Source organism: Podarcis tiliguerta (assembly GCF_965153285.1).
Source record: "Podarcis tiliguerta genome assembly, chromosome: 7".
Classification (NCBI taxonomy): domain Eukaryota; kingdom Metazoa; phylum Chordata; class Lepidosauria; order Squamata; family Lacertidae; genus Podarcis; species Podarcis tiliguerta.
In genome coordinates this window covers 61,449,205-61,465,968 of record NC_139540.1, presented here as the reverse complement: position 1 = coordinate 61,465,968, position 16,764 = coordinate 61,449,205, and the positions used below count along the sequence as shown (strand labels likewise).

Below are 16,764 nucleotides of genomic sequence, written 5' to 3'. Positions count from 1 at the left end.
TTTTATTGTGTTTTTTGTATAAGCTGGAAGCCGCCCAGTGTGGCTGGGGCAAAGCAGTCAAGTGGGTTGGGTACAATTATTATTATTATTATTATTATTATTATTATTATTATTATTAGGCAACCCCCAAATTATATGGTAGTTGATAGTAGCATTGTACCAAGTGGCTTCCATTATTGAGCTATGTGGTCCTCTCCCTTTCCTTTTTTTGTTGTTTCCATGTTGCAAACAGCTTGAAAAGATTCTGCTGTGGAATTGTTGAGTCATTGGAAACAATTGTTGTGACTGGCAGTCTCATCTGATGGCTTCCTTGAAGTTGGCTTCGGGTCAAGCAAAAGCACGCCGGCCGCAAAACCACATGTGCCTGATGCCGTATGAAGGGAATCAACGAGTCTTCCCAGTTCTAACTAGGTGCAATCATTTTATTGCTTCATAAACTCACTACTCGGTGTTTAGCAAAGAGAGCACCAACTCTGTAATTACTTTGGTTCGTGTCGAGTCTATTCGACGGGATCCTGTTTTTCCATTTCTGTGGTTGGTTACAAGGTAAAGCGTTTTTGCTCTTCACCTTCAGTGCTGCTTTAACCTGCTCTTTGCCAAGTTGTATAGGAGAGTCTAAGACAATTCTTGCTTTACAGGATCTGTGTAGAACTTAACTTTAAAAGAAGCTGCCACTCCTGAGCTTTAAAAAGAGACATATATCTGATCCCACACGCAGATGTACATCATGTTCCTCACAGGTATGTGCACATCTTGTACTCAGGTATTACGCAATTCTTTTTATTTGTGTTTCCTTGGCTTTATTTATGGATTTTGACGTTCTGCTTCCTTATCTTGCATTTCACTCATGGTGGAAAAAAATGTCGACAAGAAGCACGTGCGTCAGGGAAGGGGTGAGGGAGTTGAGTGACACAGGTGAGAAAGCCGTGAGAGAAAGATGGATGACAGCGTTGGAGAGGGTGAAAAAGCAGCGTGTGTGAGAGAGGGAAGCTGGCAAGGGAAGATGGGAGAGGTGGTGAAGTGACAGACAAGCACACCAAACAGAAAGAGATTAGTTACAGACAGAGGTGACAGACAGACGTGCCCACAGATAGAGACTATTGACGCCACTGCAATCACCTGGTTTTGATTGCAAAATTGTCCAGCCTTTTTAACGCTGTGCTGTGCTTTGCTCCAAAAATGTGCACCGTATACCCTTAAAATTATTCTCTGTTTTGGATTGTAAATGGGGATGGCGGAACTTGTCACCCTCCCTTCCTGGTGCTGCAGTGCCAGGCTCCCAGACCATGGGAAACAAAATTTTCCTAGGGCACCTGAGCTCTGGAAATGATATGCCCTGGGGTTTTTTTTGCACTTGGAATTCCTACTTGGCAGCAAGTGGGAAAGGAAAAATGGACCTGATTTCTGATCAGGGTCACTTTCCTATGTGTTCAGTCCGAATGAATGAACCTCTTTAATGATCTCTTCCTCATCTGGGATTATCACCTCCTTATTTTCATATTTAGCTTGCTCTGGCAATTTAATTCACACCTACTAGTGCCGTCATGTCCATTTCACAGATGGGGAAAATGGAGGCTCAGCAGCCACCTTATCCAAGACAATTTAAGAAGCCCATAGCTTGGATGGGGTTGAAGTGCAATATTCTGCCCCCTGGATCGGAGTACCGTCCACTTCAAGCACATGATCATGTTTCTCTTAAGGGTCTGATACCCAGTATTAGAAGCTCACAACAAAGTGAGAGATCTGCACCTGCATTTTTCTGCATTAATCCGTGGGTTAAAAATCCAAATGAAAATTCACATTTAAATCCATATTTATAAAGGCGCAAATATTTCTACGCATTTCTAAAAAAAAAAAATATCCTGACACATACACACGTATGCATACTGGTATGTTTTTGAGCCGAGAATGATAGACTCACCACATCCAGAGACATTTGCAGTCCAAAAGGAACCAGTGTGGTATTGTGTGCTAGAAAAAGATGGGAGAGAAAGAGAGACCGGGCATATATTAGGTCTGTTGCTGGCAGATGGGAGAGGAGAAGAGATGTGTGCATTAGCATTTACCTGCCAAAGAATTGGCGACAGGCCTCTAGAGCTTATAATGTTGTGTTAATGGTTGTAATGATAAAGCGTGTTCTCCTTCATGGAGAGCACGTGTTGCGGTGGGGGCCGCCAGGACACTCCAAAGTTGGGGGCGGGCTAATTGTTCGTTGGCCACTGATGCGATTGGGGCTTCCCTTGTTGTTGGGAAGAAGTTAATGTTGCCATTTGTTGATTGACAGCCAGAAATGCTAAAACTCCTTGCACGAGGCTAGGGCTTCCTCTTTTTGACTGTGCATCGGATTGTCCGTCCCCCCTCCCCCCTAGAATTAGGGTTGTTCGTTTTGACCTTGCTATGCCTGTCATGGGGTCATCTGCTCTTGGGGCAGGGGCGCGGTAGGAATTTTGTCCATCTGGCTGATTGGCTGGGGCCATTTGGTTTTTGCCTACTGCATAGCAAATTGTCACAACTTGTAAGGTTGCGGTTAGGCATTGGTTTATGGTTTGGTTGGTTGAGGGGAAGTGGTTGAGTGCCTGCCCTTGGTAGGTTGAGTGCCTGCTCCTCAATGCTGCTGCTGCAAGGGATTCTGTTAAAGGAATTGGGGGCTAACTATTGCTTGTCCACTCTGTCAAGGGGGCTCGGGCCATAGCAATGAGCTCCTGGTTGCATCTGGGGTGAGGGCAGGTTCCCTGCTTCGCGTAACCCCCAAGTGTATTCCCCTATTCTGACTTTCGCATCGTGCGGAATGTCAGTCTGTCCCCCATGGTGGGGGCAGATAGTCGCAACCAATGCCTAAGCAACCACTCACAAATTTGTATTTCAATAAAGTTGTGGCCAAAATTATGCCCAAAATCTTAAACAAAAAATTCTGTGTGATTGGGGTGGCCCTGGGGACCTCGACACGCAAATTATTAGCATAATGCTCGAAAGTGTTCCCAAAGAATACCTGCATCCTGTATGAGACCCTCCAAATGTTCCTATTTTCCAGGGATGTCCCTTATTTAGGGAAGCCATTCCACTTTCTGATTCGATCCCGTAATGTCCTACTTTTCATTGGAGAAATGTTGGAGGGTATGGAGTTATCCAACCCCAGAGCCATCTGAACACAATCCTGTCTAGGGAATTCTTTTTTATTAATGTTTAATGTTTTATTATGTTTTTATACATGTTAGGAGCTGTGCAGAGTAGCTGAGGCAACCCAGTAAGATGTGTGGGGTATAAATAGCAAAAATATCATTATGGAATGGGACGTCCCTATTTTCATCGGACAAATGTTGGAGGGTATGCTGTATTACAAGGGCCCGAGGGCCTCATTCTTATGAGGCCAAATCTCTGAGGACCAAGTGAGCAGGTCCTCAGAGATTGTTGGACTCGATGACCCTTGTGGTCTCTTCCAACTCTATGATTCTAGGTCCAAATTATATTCATGAAGTTGGTGCTTTTTTGAACGGCAGCAATGCACACACACACACACACACACAGAGAGAGAGAGAGAGAGAGAGAGAGAGAGAGAGAGAGAGAGAATGAATGAAGGTATCTACAAATGCCTGGTTTACATTCAAACTTTTGTTGTCATGCAACTACTTCGATTCGTTCTCTGTAGTAAAAAAACCCTGGAATTATAACAGCATATTGGACTGCTATAGAGATGGATCCAATTGCAACCTGAATCTCTCTTGTGAGCATCAGCAATATTTGAGCAAGAAGACCATTCCTGCTAATTTTGCTACACGGCTGTTCTATATCACCGGGATAGAGAGCATATTATGCCTGCCTTCTTCGGTAGTTCTCTTCTTCGGTAATACTCATTTCTTGCAGTGCAAGACAAGATGCTAAATTTATATCATTTGTCTCCAGCTAGTGGGTCATGACCTACAAGGAGGTCACGTCGCATCCTGGCCTGAGATGTGCTGCATTAGCAGCGCTATAACTGCTTTGAAAGGGAAAAGATGGGGGTTTTTTAAGGAAAGAAAAGGAAAGAGGAGGGGCAGGCACAGTTAGAGACTGAGGACAAAAAGGAACACACACAATCAAAATAAACCAAAGTGGATTCCATAGTTGCAGAATGGGATTAAAGCAAGGTATCCCAGGGCTCAGCTGGACTGATAAAGAAAAGGTGATTTATATGCCTTGTATGTGCGATATAACATTGTGCCCCACCGGATGGCAATGTGGAGTCCCGTTTTTCTCTACCTGTTTTCCCTGTTTAAATTGACAATACTTTAAAATGAAATGTTTCTTTGATGTGTCTAGATCCAGGCCCAGACTTCGTCTGAGGGATTTTCCAGTTGGCATGGCTAGTGCTCCTATCAAGTGCCTGGTCTTGCTACAGAATGGTAAGATGGGAAGGACCACTGATGTGATTGCTTCAAGATGGCTCTCCAGTGCAGAGGAGACTGTGTTCCCAGGAGGTCCTCTGTGTTCCCAGGAGCGATTGACAATGAAGCCAGCTAGTGTGCAAGTGGTACAAGGTAATAAATACACTACCCCGTGGCAGGGGTAGTAATGATAATAATAATATACAGTGGTACCTCGAGTTAAGTACTTAATTCATTCCAGAGGTCCGTACTTAACCTGAAACTGTTCTTAACCTGAAGCACCACTTTAGCTAATGGGGCTTCCTGCTGCCACTGCGCCACCAGAGCACGATTTCTGTTCTCATCCTGAAGCAAAGTTCTTAACCTGAAGCACTATTTCTGGGTTAGCGGAGTCTGTAACCTGAAGCGTATGTAACCTGAAGCGTATGTAACCCGAGGTACCACTGTGATAATGATTTATTATTTATACCCCGCTCATCTGGCTGGGATTCCCCAGCCACTCTGGGCGGCTTCCAACTGAATATTAAAAACAATACAGCATCAGACATTAAAAACTTCCCTAAACAGGGCCACCATCAGTTGCTTTTAAAAGTAAAGTAGCTGTTTATTGCCTTGACATCTGCTGTGAGGGCATTTCACAGGGCAGGCGCCACTACTGAGAAGGCCCTCTGCCTGGTTCCCTGTAACCTCACTTCTCGCAGCGAGGGAACAGCCAGAAGGCCCTCAGTGCTGGACCTCAGTGTCCGGGCTGGATGATGGAGGTGGAGACGCTCCTTCAGGTATACATAAGTAAGCTTATGTCTTTGCCACTTTTGTAGCTGCCCAGAAGAGCTCTTCAGAGTGGTCAAGGGTCACAGCCAGGAGTATCAACACACTCTGAGGCCCACTGTGAAAAAATTGCCTTTGGAAGATAAAGTCACTTGTTTTCACCCTGAATTTGATGTCACAGTTGGCACAGCTTCAGCAGAGCTCCATCTGGCCATGTTGTTTGGAGTGAGTCTTAGTTACTGAGGGCTGAGGATGTAAAGTGGATGAAGTGCTTGAATGAGTGTGGACTGCTGCTTGCTTTCTCAACCCTTAGCCAGTTTGAATCTTAAAGCTAGTTGAAAAAGAGATGGAAAGAAGATAAAGCCCCTACCAGAGAGGAATGGCAGGTTAAGCTGATGGACTGTGCTGAAATGGCAAAGCTGACTGGAAAACTCAGGAAGCAAGAAGACAAAAACTTTGAAAAAAATAATGGGAAAATTTGTAAGTTATTTAGGAGACCACGGCAAGCAGACGGAAACATTAGCAGGGTTTTAATCTCACTTGTAATGTAACAAATACCGTGGATTATATGGATCAATATAAAATATAGATTATGCAATAATATGCAGTTATAAATGTTGAGAATAAGACCCACAGAGGGGGTGGGGGGAAGTTGTGAGATTCAGAACAATCTCTATATATGAATATGCATTTAGTTTGTCGTAATTTTGTATTTGTAAAATCAAATAAAAATGATTTTTTTTATTAAAAAAAAAATAAAGCTAGTTGAAAAATGTTGATTCGGTGAGTCCAGGTAGTTGGTTAATGTCTCATTGTGGGAAGAGGTTGCTTTCTTGGCTTGAAAGAGACTGAGGTGCATGACCTCCTATGGATTATCCTGTGAGGAGAAAAGCTGCCCGGAGTGTAATTTGGAAAAGGGAAAGACTGGCTAGAGAAATAAGTACACATTCTGCCCTTCCCTGACTGTACTCCTGTTGTAATGCAATGAGTAGTATAATTCCATACATTATGCCGCTCCATCCATGATCCTATCTACCAAAGTGCTATTTTATGGGAAGTAGACAAGCCTGGGCCTATCATTAACCTGAGGTTTCTTAAAACTTATTTTGGCAATGAAGTGGATTAATGAAACACACAGCGTGTGGGTGAGGCTTCAAATTGTTCTCATGTCTCCTCTTTGTCTTAGTGAAGACTGAAAATTGGGGGGAACTCCTGCAGTTTATAAATATTCCCATTGCAACACTGCAATTTTTTTTTTTATCAGAATAGATTGTTATCACATGGTGAAAAGTAACACTGTGTCAACATATGTGGATTTTGGTGCATGGTAGAATCCTTGTGGAGAACCTGAAAAGGGAGAGATGCAATTCAAAGACTGCCATTCGTGGGGAAAAAGGGGGCTCAAAAACCAAAGGAAAATGTGGGTGCAATGGGGTTATGTTGGAAGTGACTACAATATGTGAGACCATCCAACATGTTTGCTGCTTACATGGTGGAGAAATTAAGGCCAGGTGCCTTAACCTGCTTCTCATTATTATTTTTTTAAAGTGTGTTTCCAACACTGCTGTTCCACTCATGCAGCAGACTTCCACAGACCATCCTTCGCTTCTCCTCTCGCCTACAACCCCCTCACACACCTTCAAGATCTGCTCCAAAGAGTTGGGGGACCCTCAGGAGCAGATGCGTATTTATCCTTTGGTATGAGAATTCAGAAATAATTCCTCAAGCATTTCTAAGGTTGGCCAACACTTGTCAAAATCAGCACCTCAAAATGAGCAAAGCACTTCCATGAACTCTCACCCACCAATAAGCTGGCGTCTCCTTTGTGAACCAGCTGAAGTTTCCTACTTTTTATGCTTTGGTGCTATGTTTAAAGGGTGAACTTGAGAATCTTTCCTGTTACCAACCTACTATGTGGGAGATGTGCAAATTTTCTACTTCCCCTTACTTTTTTTTTACCGCACAGAGCCTTCCTTAGGCTTCCCATCTACTGGTACATCCATCATCATCATCATCATCATCATCATCATCATTGGACCTCCTTGAGTAGGGAATAAGGATGCTTTGAAGCAATCTCATATCACAACCACTCTTTAAACTTCAAAAGTCCTCCACATCTTTATTTCACTTTGGGTTGGAACTGAGACGTGTTGGTTGGGGTGGGGGGTGGGGAAGCAGGCAGCACAGGCCCGGATTTGGCCCAGGGGCTGCCAGTTACTGATCCATACCATGCACTATTGGAAAATGACAGGACTTGCTAATGAACAGGAGTGTGACTCTTCCTGTACTAATGTCCAAGCAGCAGCTGAGCCTCATTTGCATCTCTCTGCTAAATGGTTTAATTAATTTTCCATAGTGCTTACAGACTAGTTTTAATTAGCAGTTAAATCCATTCTGTTAACAGGGGAAAAAATTGTAAGGTGTTTACTAGCATGCAAATCACAACGGCGCCTTCTCAAGGCTCAATTCAAACAAAAGTTCCAAACCATTGATTCTGGATTTCTGGAGGCCTTACTAAGAAAAAAGTGCATCTTCTTCTTTTCACATCAATAAAACATCGTGTTTTATGATTCATTAACCAACACACCTTCCCCTCCCTTCTCCTTTTTCTTCTGTGTCCCCGCTTCCCCAATTTGGAGGGGATGACACCCCATGAAGTAGTAATAAGGCAGGGCGGACCTTGCTAATATGGCACCCTGTGCAAGGCCAAAATTTTATAGACCTGCACAGGCCTCATGGTGCCTTCCTAAAGCTGCGTAATGGCAGTGCCAGGGTTAGAGAAGGAGGCACAAGGCTCATCTGGCAGTGTCCTAGAACCCTTCTTCCTCATTCCCAAAGCTGGGCAAGCACTAAGCAGGCTTTGGTCCTCTAGGATCCTGTCAGAGCCCTCACACCTCCTTCCCAAAGCCCAGTGCTCAAGGAGCTTTGGGGAGGCAGGAAGGCGCCCCCTGTCTTGGTCCCTGCACCCTGTGGGGGTAAACTGGCTGTGCTGCCCTGAGACCACCTCTGAATAGGGAATCTAATAGACATTACTTGGAGGATGGTGTGTTTCACTAAACAGGCTGGTGAATGGTGCCACCAGTGGTTGGGACACTCAACCTCAAACCAAGAGGTGCCTCGGCACTAGTTTGCCTTGCTGCAGGAGTAGGAGAACCTGTGGTCCTCTACATGTTGGACTCCAGCTCCTTTCAGCCCTAGCTGATGGTCATGGATTATGGAAATTGTAGTTCACCAATATGGGGAAGGCAGGAGGCTCCCCACTCCTGCCCTGGTGAGATCTAAGCCCATGGTTGTCCTCTTGTACAGCCAGGCCCTGTGAGGGTAATTCTGTGGTTTTTAACCTGAGGTTTTGTTCACCTCAAAATAAGTTAGGTTATGTTGTTGACATCCCAGCTACTTCTGGCAGTGCTGTGTCTTCCTTCTCCCATCAGTGAGGGTACATCTGTTCCACAAACTCCAATTGGTTTCATAATTGTTCCTTATTATTATTATTATTATTATTATTATTATTATTATTATTCTGAGGGATCTCTGGGATCTGTAGTTCAGTGACCAGAGGTAGAAAAATGTAACAGAGAATTCTGAACAATCTTACCCCAATACAATCAACATTTTAAACTGTACAGTGGTACCTCAGGTTAAGTACTTAATTCGTTCCGGAGATCTGTTCTTAACCTGAAGCGCCACTTTATCTAATGGGGCCTCCCGCTGCTGCCGCTCTGCTGGAGCACGATTTCTGTTCTCATCCTGAAGCAAAGTTATTAATCCGAGGTACTATTTCTGGGTTAGCGGAGTCTGTAACCTGAAGCGTATGTAACCTGAGGTACCACTGTATACATTTTATATGGGTAAACAAACTTCATAGCTATGTCTTAAGTTGATCAATCAGTTGCTTAAGCACAACTGGATAAGTGTCCTGAATGGATGGGCTCAAAACCACACTAGAAAAAGTTATTGTACTATGGAGAGCTCCAGAAAGCTATAGTGATTGAATATTATTTTTCCTCTTGCAAAATTTGTATCACCCTCTCACACACACGAAGATCACAGACACTACAGACAGCAGTGTAATTGGTGTGAATGCTAAGAAAGGAACCCGGGTCTAACCACAATTCCTCTGGAAGAAGCTGGCACCTTCTCTGCCTGCAGGGAGGTATTATTTAGCCATTTACTACAGATCAAAGACAGTAAGTGTAATTATTTTTAGGAATTAAGTAGGTAATCAGTTTGGAAAACAAAAACACAATTAAAAAAGAAATAAACCTCAGCTCTTGGAGCCTGGAGAATTACTTAGCTGGAATTCTTCCCTGTCTGCTGTTTTATTCTAGTGTTAAATTTAATATTATTAATATAATGTCATAAGCTATTCATGAGATGTCTTAAGCACATGTTACAGAGGCTTCTACTTGACTTGGATGGAAATATTCTCTGCGTATAATATGGTAGATATCTTTAGTATGCTTTTCCTTGTAGATTGACTTCTGTGTTGTGGCTCTTAGCAGTAATTAGATCTGAAGATGACCCAGACATATAGTTGTGCATTTGGATTGAGAGTTTGGTGGATTGGAAGTGGGGGAAATTAATTTTTTTGATTCATTCTGCTCTTGTCCTCTGCTTCTCTGCCCTAAACCACTCTTTGTTTTCATATGACAGTCTTTTGGGTATATGTATGTTAGGTTAGAAGAGCTCTGGCTTGGTGGCAGCACTGCTGTCTAATGGGAGCTTCCCTGACTTCATGACTCCATAAACATCCCAGTCAACCCAACGAGCAGCAAAACCAGAAAGTTGGATCAATCCCTTGGCGTGGTGCCATACTTGACTGGTGTACTGGATCACAAAGTGAGCCACCTTGCCCTTGAATTCAGAATGGTACCAAGGAGCGATAAGTACAAGATTATTCGGCCTTAAGGCAGAAGGGCCGGTCCAACTCTGTTTTGCAATTTGAATTAGGGAGTCACATCCAAGACCGAAATGAGAGCTTACAAGAAGTGGTTTTCATGGATCAGAGCCAACCCAAGACATTTCGCTGCCTGAAGCAAAGGATATGATTGTGTTTTCTCTCTCTCCTGTTCTATGACCAGACAGGCAGTTGGATCTTACTTTAACACTGTTGATGGGCCAATGTGGTGGATGTTCCCTGTTGTTGTTCAATGCCACACCATCATTGTTGATAAGGAGAGGATGCTACTGTACATGCCAGGTCAACAGCAGTCAGGTGATAGAAGTGGCCAGTAGGATCCCAATTGGTCCTATAAAGCTATTGACTTGGGTTGCTGCTGCTCAGTTGCCCTGTTTCTCTAGATGCTCAGCTTATCTTCCCTAGTGCTGATGCGCTATCCTTCGCTTCACAGTTTCAAAGCACAACCTAGTGCACATTTACTCAGAAGTAAATCTCATTGTGGTCTCTGAGGCTTACTCTAAGGCAAACATGTATAAGATTGTAATAGTATTAAGATAGATAGATAGATAGATAGATAGATAGATAGATAGATAGATATAACACCAGTCTTGAAAATCCTACACTGGCTCCCAGTACGTTTCCGAGCACAATTCAAAGTGTTGGTGCTGACCTTTAAAGCCCTAAATGGCCTCGGTCCAGTATACCTGGAGGAGTGTCTCCACTCCCATCGTTCTGCCCAGACACTGAGGTCCAGTGCCGAGGGCCTTCTGGCTGTTCCCTCACTGCGAGAAGCCAAGTTACAGGGAACCAGGCAGAGGGCCTTCTCGGTAGTGGCACCCACCCTGTGGAATGCCCTCCCAGCAGATGTCAAAGAGAACAACTACTACCAGACTTTTAGAAGACATCTGAAGGCAGCCCTGTTCAGGGAAGCTTTTAATGTTTAATAGGTTATTGTATTTTAATATTCTGTTGGAAGCCACCCAGAGTGGCTGGAGAAACCCAGCCGGATGGGCGGGGTATTAATAATAATAATAATAATAATAATAATAATAATAATAAGATATAGATAGATAGATGATAGATAGATAGATGATAGATAGATGATAGATAGGCTAGGTTTCACCTAAGTTTCGCTATGGATAGTATCTTTTCCTGGATGTAACCACAATCCAAGTTTGCAATGGGTGTTCCATCACATGAGCGCATGGCACTGCGTCATTTGTGACGCTGATGCAGGAAGTTAGGAAGCGCGACTCCCGCAGCTCTCAAAGCCGGTGGCACTTTCATAGGCTAGCCTTTCATCAAGTAAATTCCTGAATGTTGACCAAACTCTTCCCGAGCCAGGCAGCTAATGGAGCAGGATGCATGTGATACACTTGCCATTACAGAGTCACCGATAAAAATCCTTTCCCAGAGGTCCTGTATGAATGGAGATTTTTTTTAAAAAATAATAATTTCTCTTCAGTGGTTTCTTTCATGGCACAAGAAGGGAGGTCATGTGTTTTAGTTTAACTGATACATTCCAATAAAATGATTTTCAAAGGGATAGGACAAATAATGGGTGTTTTACATATGGTGGCTGTGGATGTCAGATGGAGTTAATTTCACTGTAAACAATGTATTTGTTATTCTGAAAGCTGGTTGCAATTCATTTGAGAGGTTTCGTCTCTTTTTTTTTTTTTTTTGAAAAAATTAAGTTTATCTAACAAACTAATAAAATGCCCTGTGAAGCCTTTATGGCTGTCACAATATGATGACTGATGAGACTATGTTTCTTTAGCACAATAAAGATAAAGGTTACTGTCACAGAATGTTCTCTCTCAAGTGCAAAATGGAGATATTTAAAGGCTTATCAGCTTGTATTTAAAGGCAAAATGCACTATACTAATAAAAACAGCTTCGCAAAAATGCGTATATTAGGAAAAATTCACATTAAAACGCTGCTGAATTTTAAGGAGGGCTATTTTTTTAGGAAATGCAAAGTGATGTGGAAATGTGGAAAACTGAACTTAAGATTGGAAAAATGAGTCCTGGTGGTGACTTTACACTGTGCTCAAGGCTTTGCAATAATTCAATTGTAACTTACCTGTAATGTGTTACTGCTCTTGTTTATAAAACTTAATATGTTAGAATTTTATAAAATGAAAAAATGCAAAAAACTGAACTCGAGAGATCTTTTCTTCCTTAGCTGTGGCCATTCGCCACATCATATCAGCAGTTGCCTATGATATGTGGCTGATAAATGGTGAAGTGGGCAGTAAGCTTGTTGATGTTTCTCTCCAGCAGAGAATAGCTAAACTTACAGCCCCTTTGACTGGCTGGCTGGTTGCTCAAGATTTTAATTAGTGCTCACTTCCACTTTACAAGTAATCTCCTTAATCTTATGAAACACAGAGGTGCTGTTTCTCAGACCATTCTCTCTCTCTCTCTCTCTCTCTCTCTCTCTCTCACACACACACACACACACACAAACAATTCCCACTAATAAAATGCATTTTCTATTATATATAAATAGTATGTTTTTTTTGCTCCTAATGTACAAATTTTGTGCAGTTAGTTTTTTTGACTGGAGAACTCCAGCACAAAACTTGAAGGCATGTGAATTTTGAAGGGCCAGTGTGTTTTGGTTCACATTTTGTTTAGGATGTGTGAATTAGACGGACCTGATTCTCTCTCTCTCTCTCTCTCTCTCCATACACACACACACACACACACACACACACACTCATTCACTACCTATCTAGAATTTTTGCTACCAACCATGATTTTAACCCAGTGATACCATTCGTGCAATTTTTATTTGATAGCATCACAAGGCTTAGTGATGTATAATCAGCCTTTCGGGACAAGTTTCAGCCTCTGCTCTCTGTGTGTGGCGACTTCCTTTCTCTCTCTGTTCCCGGACACCACTGACAGGCAGGCATTGTCCCTTCAGCGAGCTCTGCGATATTACTTTGACCCCGTCCCATCAATCTGCCTCAATTGGATAATGATCTGTAATCGCTTGCTTTCAGGGGAGTCTATAAATTTGCCAAGGCCCCTTTTCTCCTCTGAAGGACTCCTTATGTTCGCTCCCAATTGTGGAAGCGCTCTCTCTTTCACAGCGCTAAATAGCCACGCACATGGTACATTCTGTTCAGGGGCGCCCGGCTGCTGTTCGCTGTCGATTTTCCATGGGCTCTTGCACTCAAAAGGCGAGGCTAAGCATGACATGCCGGCACTCAGTGGGGAAGCTGGCCCAAGTTGCGCCACTTCAAGAGCAGCCACTTTTCTCATTAAGGATGACCGGTCATTAGGCCGCTTTGTATGGGCCCGCTAATCGATGAGCTGACCATGTAGTGCTTGGAAAATAAAAGAAGCTATTAAGAAGGAGAGCACTGGGGTGGAGTGGAGGGAAATGAGGACATCAAAACCAAGTTAATGGAGAATTCTGACCTTTATTTGTGGTCTTTCGGCCCAAAGGCAACATTAACAGGGGCGCTTCGAGGAAGCTAGCAACAGTCAAACCCTACTGTGCTTAATTCCTCAACCATTCACAGGCCTGCTCCTTCATTTAGTTGCCCCACCAGATCAAATGAGCAAAAAGTGGGGTGGCTGGCGGAAAGCTTATGTCCTTCCTTTGTTCCCTGGGCCTTCTCCTTTTTCATTAACAGGGATCAGGAAGCCTTGTGAGGACCACTTGGGGGGAGAAGTCTGGGGATCACAATAACCCATACATATGCACACCACCATAGAGCATTGTGGGTGTTTTAAAATAATCCTTCCAAAACAGATTAGTCAGCTTTAAAAGACAGGGATTTAAACTGTTATTGGGCAGCATTTGGTCTGACTTTATTTGCATAATAAATAATATAAATAACAAAATTATTATTCACAACTAGAAGATGTCTATAGGCAGCCCTGTATCAGGAAGTTTTTTTTTTAATGTCTGATGTTTTATTAAGTTTTCATATGTGCTGGAAGCTGCCCAGAGTGGCTGGGGAAACTGAGCCAGATGGGCGGGGTATAAATGTTGTTGTTGTTGTTGTTGTTGTTGTTGTTAGACTGATAATCTGATCCTATGTTATCAAAAAAATTTCAATTGTGCCTTCAATCCACTAAATAATAAATTGCCTTCAGCTGCCACAATCCCTTTAAGTATAGTCCCTTTGACTTAAGTACAGTTGCCCCCTTTCATTTCCAAGTTGCAGCCTTAGGCAGTGGGTAAGCCTTGTTTATGGGAGGGGAGGTTGTTGCCTCCGCCTGCCCCTCCTCGTTAAGGGTATCCCGTTAAGGGAATCCAGGGGTGTGGTTCCTGTCCGAAGCCTGGGCGTGGGCTAGGGCCATGCCATGACCCTATATCATAGGGCTATATCACAGGGCTCCCCCTGTCGGTGGTTGACCCTTTACAGACTTCCTGCAGATAGGCAGGATATAGTCTGGCTTCACCCAAATGCCTAAGCCCAACCGCTCACATCTATAATCAATAATGTTGTGGCCTATTTTATCCCATAAACCCAACATATTCATGTCTGTGTGTTTATTTCTGGGGGGGGGGGGGGGGAACTGTGGGGCCTGGGGCCTCGCCATGCAAGTACAGTTGCCTCCTTTCATTTCCAATTTGCAGCCTTATTCCCCCCCCCCAATTGAATCAGCATCTCATAAGATTAAGCATGAGGGTTTCCACCATAAGAGGATGGTCCCTTAGAGGGAATGAGGCACTCCCCCCCCCCAACCTCAGCCTGGTCTCACCTACCTGTCTTTTTACTTGCATCCTGTCCATTGGGTAGCAGTCCACTGTCAGCTTCCTCTTCCTGGGTGTCAGTGTTGCCCTTGTACAGCTCAGCAGGGAGAGAGATGGGGACTAGAATAGGCTCTGGTGCCACCTACTGTTTGGCTCCCTACATGCTGCCCTACCAGGACCAATAATCACCACTGGTTTCAACATGCATGCAAAACCAAAACTAGTGCCCTTCCACCACAGTTTGGACTCAGTCATGGTAGAAGTCAGTGTTATTTATTCCTTGGCAGCTGTTCTTTGGTGGCCCAGTTCTGCTTCCCAAGGGCTGCTGTTACACTGCTCTTCAGGGCCAGATCTTCTCATGCTTCTGAATGCAGCCTCCTTTGTTGCATTATGGGTATGCAAGAGCCTCAGTTGCTTCCACCAATTGTAAATATATGCTGGCCAATGGTAATCAAGGGTTACTTAGGGCAGTATGCCATGAAGTGCAAATGCTGTGTGTGTGTGTGTGTGTGCGCGCACACACACACACACACACACACACACACACACAAATCTGTAATGGGTTTCCACCCCCAACACCCCTGAACAGTTGGGGGGAGGGCATGGGGGGCACATGGGCAGAGGAGAGGGAGGGGAATTGTGACTGTGGAAGCAGAAGTCCTGGTGATCCTAGGGTGCCAACTGGAATAAAATATTGGAGGAACCATGTAACACCCCCACCACAAGACACAGCACGCACACACCATTTGAATGGCAACTTCCATCAATGGGGGGGGGGTCAGCCTCCTCAAATATTTAATAGGAGGGCTGAAGGGATCTCAGCCCCTAGGAGTTGACTTCTATGTTGTGATCACAGAAGCTCATTGTTGGATACTGTCCGTATTTATTTCCTTATTAATCCCAACCTAAATCCATAATTCCTTCCCCAAAACTACTGGTCTTGGATGGATGGTGGAAAGACCCACCTGGCCTGAAAGTATGTTACCACAGTGGTCAACTAGATGCCCACAGGAAGGCAGTATGCTTCCAGTTGCTGCAAACCACAGGAGAGAAGAGTGCTATTGCATTCTGGTTCTGCTTGGGGGCTTCCCATAGGCAGCATGTCAGACTATGGCCAGATGGGCCACTGGTCTGATCCAGCAGGCTCTTCTTACTTTCTAAATGTCAGTGGTGTAGCATGGAGAGTTCAGAGGGCCGTGGCCCCAGGAGCAAATTTATGAGGGGGTGCAACCAGGTGCCCCCACCTGAGGCTGGAGCCTCAGGGAAGCAAGTCCTATCTGGGCCAGGCCTTTATGACTGCGGTGGCAGCGGTGCCTCCTCCTCTGGCCGGCGAAGGGATGCATGCCCCATCCCTGGGCTAGCTGAGAGGAAGAGAAACATGGGGAAGCCCTATTGTAGCCATGTTCAAGGTGGTCCCATGGCTTTGTGTTTCTCTGCCTTATCTCTGCTCCCAGGTTGGGGCTAGTTTGAAAGGAAAGGCTCCCTTGATTAGATGCTGGCTCTTGAAGGGACTGAGCACTGCCCAGTCCAACAGGGGTGCAACACCTGCACTGCCCCGGGCTCCAGCAACCCATGCTACATGCTGAATGTGCATACATGTCAGTGCTTCTCTATGCAAGGAGTGCTTACATTACACGCTACCTTATTGCATGGTGGAAAGAGAGAGAGAAAGAGAGCATGTGCCTGTCTGCTCCTCCACCATGTGAAGCAAGATCCACAGCCAAGAGAGTGCATGAACCAGCCCTTTGTACAAGTCCCTTCTGAGATGAATCAAAGCGCTGAGATACCCACTTCAAAACAACATCTGTCCGATGCGTTGTCCTCAGCCAGCATTCCTTTGCAGGCGCTCTGCTTTCCCATGGGGTTTCCTATTGCTGTCAGAGGCAAGCCAGCCAGGCCTCCTTTGACTCAAACCAGAGCTGCCTTGCGGTCCGTTTCTAGTTGGTGGCCAGAGCTCTGGACAAGATGCGTGCTCTGCCATGACTTTGTTTTCATTACCGCCAGGATTATGA

At 44.4% G+C, this 16,764-nt stretch overlaps 1 long non-coding RNA gene across 1 annotated transcript; it reads left to right on the top strand.

Moving 5' to 3' along the window:
- The first annotated feature begins 280 nt into the window (after positions 1-280).
- On the top strand, positions 281-5,906 carry LOC310681648. The gene is made up of 3 exons (XR_014513442.1): positions 281-740; positions 4,297-4,514; positions 5,180-5,906. It is a non-coding gene; the product is annotated as an uncharacterized lncRNA (long non-coding RNA).
- Positions 5,907-16,764: the final 10,858 nt, after the last annotated feature.